Genomic DNA, 4302 nt, shown 5'->3' with positions numbered 1-4302 from the left:
CCTATCATGACATTCTAAAGTGCATCGTCACTCGTCAAAAGTATTTAGTAAAAGTAAATTTAGTATAATGTCCAGTTCACATTGGGAGGGGTTTCGTTATCAAAAGTGGACAAGGTCAACAAGGTGTTCCTAGGTTTTTTAATCAGTCATATGGGTGTGTTTGGGGCGTAACATCATTTTAAACCAATGAGAATGACATCTGTCATTCCCTTTAACGGCGCAAAGCGCAATATGTCAAATAAATGCATCGGTATTTTGGCATTCAACGGCGCATTCGAAGGAGGCTGCTTGCTAGACCGTATGGAATACTAATAATTAATAATTCTTAAACCATGCTTTACTAAAACCTAGCATAGCTTTCACGCATGTGCACTCTATTATTTGAACTCATTGGCAAAGTGAAACTAACTTCACCAAGGAGTCAGTCAACGACAAGACAGCATATGATATGCAGTTACTTTCACTATTGACTGACAATGGGATACCATCGAAAACATAGGCTGGAAAAACACTTACCCTAATATTGCTCAAATGACTGAATAAAACAACATTTATCCTGCAGAAGAGTTGTTAATATCTCGTGACAGGGCGTCTTCAGCTGTGCTCCATGTCTCTCGCCTCTCCCCTAATCACTTTTAACCGTCATTACCAATTTGCAAATGATGGTGAATAACTAATCATCATGAGATGTACAGTATTTCGTAATATCTTTATTCTAATTATGTTTCCCATTGTAATCGTGCAATTTGTAATGTTTTGCATGGACGTGCGCTGGTGTGCGTTCATGAATGATAGAAGGATGGTGCGTGCACCTGCCAATTAAAGGTGTTTGAGTCGTGACTCACTCGGATCTTTCACCCGTGTCTTTAAATTAACCCATGAGTCGCGAGTCTCTAGTATCATTAACTCGGATCAGTTGAGTCCTACTACAATTCAATCTAAAACGATAAACAGCGCCACACACAAACCTCTTGCAACATTAGCTATCCTCCTAGCCCTAGCCATCGTAGCTGTCAAAAATGTAACAATTTCGTAGGCAACCACAACTCCACAAATCAACTCAAGCGACTGAGTGAGCAGGCAGCCCGAGATAACTGGTTAACTTCCCGCAGAGCCGGAAACATTGCAGACTCACAGACCATGGGACTCAGATTGGAGCGGCTGAGTAGCAATCCGGGTTAGTCGGATCAGCCGGCCGGTTAGGCTACGTTGAGTACGAGTCAGTCGAATCAGCCGGCTACGTTGTCATGAGTAGGCCTAGATCTGCGAGAGCAAGTAGCTCCTCCTCTAGCAATTCCACAACAAAAGCCATTCTTTCACTTCTGAAATAACATTCAATGTTCTGCATGTAGCCTAGACATAATTAGATTTGGTGTATAGATGTAGCATATTAAAATGCAATTAGGTCGTGCAGACAGTCCGAACTGCACGCTCATGGAGTTGCTTGAGTATCTACCCGGGTCAGTCGAATCAGCCGGGCAGGCCGGTTACGTTGTTGTTATGAGTGCGAGTCAGCCGATTCAGCCGGCTACGTTGTCATGAGTGGATCTTTAGAGGAGCGAGTAACTCCTCGTCAAGGTTAAAAGAAAATCCACAACAAAAGCCATGCGTTCACTTCTGAAATAACATATATTCTGCACGCATAGCCTACTTTAAAATGCAATTAGGTTGCGAAGACAGTCCGAAACATTGCAAGCTTTGTATGGAGTTGCTTGAGTAGCCTAGGCTAGCCTACCGGGTCATTTGGATCAGCCGGGCGGACTGGTTACGTTATGTTGTTATGAGTGCGAGTCAGTCGAATCAGCCGGCTACTATGTCATGAGTGGATCTGTAGACGAGTGAGTAGCCTAGTTTCTACTCGTGTCAAGGTGATAATAATAATAGGCCTAATGAGAATAGTAGTAGTAGTAATAATAATAATAATAATAATAACAATAATAATAATTTATTTACAATAAATAAACAGTCTGGCTCAAACTGTTTTCTTTCCCGTGAGTGGGTGGAGGTTTTGATGCTATTATATTAGCCTATTTTATATTATATTATATTATATTATATTATATTAGGCTACCTAACAGTATAGCTATGATTAATAGTAATATTAGTTGCCTAGTATTAGCAGCCTATAATACTTATTAGAATAGATTCCTAGTAGCCTACTATTAGTAGCCTATATAGTAGTGGTAATAAACATTGTAGCAGAGTAGCATTAGACCTAGGCAAACTTTTCTAATGTTAACAAAACAACAACAAATAATTAATTATTATAATATAGGCTACCCTCTCAATAAGATCAAAGTTTCTGAACATGAGCACCAAAAAGATGAACAATGTGTGGATGCACTTTGACCAGGAGAGCAAAACTCTAAAGGCTAAATGCAAGTACTGCAAAAACCTGGTTTCAAATCATGGAGGATCCACATCCAACATGAGAAGGCACTTAACGAAATGAAGCACCCCACTGCACTGCTTGAACGTAGGATTGAATTTCTTTGCGATTTAGCAATACTGACTCAAGTGACTCGTTCAACCCGGATCAGTTTAGTGAGTGACTCAGAATAACCCGGATCCTTAATCGAGTTTGACAGGCCTACTGCCCATAGACATAATATACATAGACGCCGCATCGACCGCTGCTCCCTACTAGCGCTGACGAGATTTGGAGCCGCCATCTTGGACCGGTCATCCACTCCACTCAGTGTAATCTGTTTGGCCGGTGCAATGAGCTGTCAGCACACTTAATTAATCATATCTCACTGAATACCGAACAGATTTTCACGCGGTTTTTTTTGCTGCAAAGGTCATACATGTAGCTATGATACAGGCCACATTGTTCGAAAATACAAAATACAACCAATAGTACGGTAATGTTAAATCTTACTTGTGAAAAGTAAATCCCCCGAGTATGGTCCGCCGATTTGAGCAGGAACATGCTGCACAGTGCTGTCATCTTGTGTTTTCTGCTGCAACGCAATGAGGAGTATGACCGGTCCAAGATGGCGGCCGCATTTCTTGTTTCCAGCAGCCAATGCGGCGTCTATGTATATTATGTCTATGCTACTGCCAATATGACTGTTGACATGCGCTCTTAAAATAGCATATGAACAACTCGCCATTGACTTCTAACCAGGTTTAGGTGGTGTATGATAGCAATTTTTAGACAACGCGCCAGGCCCCTCCCTAGGTTATTAATTACCACACCCCTGGGCGCAATGTTTAAAAAATAAACGTGCAAAATACCGAATTCAACTTTGCGCGGGTGAAAAACGAACATTACGCTATGCGCTGGTGCCCAAAATACAGCCCATTATTGTTCTTTGAGTTAACATCATTTGAATAAGACTGATTAAGTAAGATACATTATCACAATGTACTTTATAGCATTGGCCTATTTATGGAAAATGTGTTGGAGTGGACAACAAACTGTTTATTGGAAAGCTTTAGCGTTTACGTTTAACAACTATATCAGCTATTATGATGTTCAAACTGTAGAGTTTTGTTGGTAGGCTGTTACTTGGTTTGATGGCATATTTGAAGTAATTCCTCTGCTAAATAAGTTCAACCAAGTCAGATATATGTCTGAATTTTTTTTTTGGAAATGTGGACCATATTTCAAATACCCACCATACCATTGACATAAGATTATGATAATTCTGCTTTTCTTCAATGTTGCATTTGTAACATTATTACAGAATGTCCTAGTCCCAGTGTGCGCCAGTGTTCTGCCTATAGTTAAATATTGTTAATGTAATGTGTTAAATTAATGTAATGTGTGTTAAATATTGTTAATGTAATGTGTGTTAAATAATGTTAATGCAATGTGTTAAATATTGTTAATGTAATGTGTTAAATTAATGTAATGTGTGTTAAATATTGTTAATGTAATATGTTAAATATTGTTAATGTAATGTGTGTTAAATATTGTTAATGTAATGTGTTAAATTAATGTAATGTGTTAAATATTGTTAATGTAATGTATTAAATATTGTTAATGTAATGTGTTGAAGTGGTGTAGGTTTAAAATGTAAAATATTGTTAATGTAATGTGTTGAAGTGGTGTAGGTTTAAAATGTAAAATATTGTTAATGTAATGTGTTGAAGTGGTGTAGGTTTAAAATGAATTTCAGGATGAAAATGACTGAAAGGTGAACTTTTGAACTTTTTGGAATTGTCAAGGTTCTCCTTTAGCCAATCATTAAGAACTGCATACAGAATATAATGTATATAATCACAATATAATCACATATCAGATTTTACAGAATGGGCTATCATGATTCAGCGATAGTTTATATAGATTAATTT

The sequence above is a fragment of the Alosa sapidissima genome, chromosome 3 (genome assembly GCF_018492685.1).
Source record: "Alosa sapidissima isolate fAloSap1 chromosome 3, fAloSap1.pri, whole genome shotgun sequence".
Classification (NCBI taxonomy): Eukaryota; Metazoa; Chordata; class Actinopteri; order Clupeiformes; family Clupeidae; genus Alosa; species Alosa sapidissima.
Note: the sequence above shows the minus strand (reverse complement) of the source record.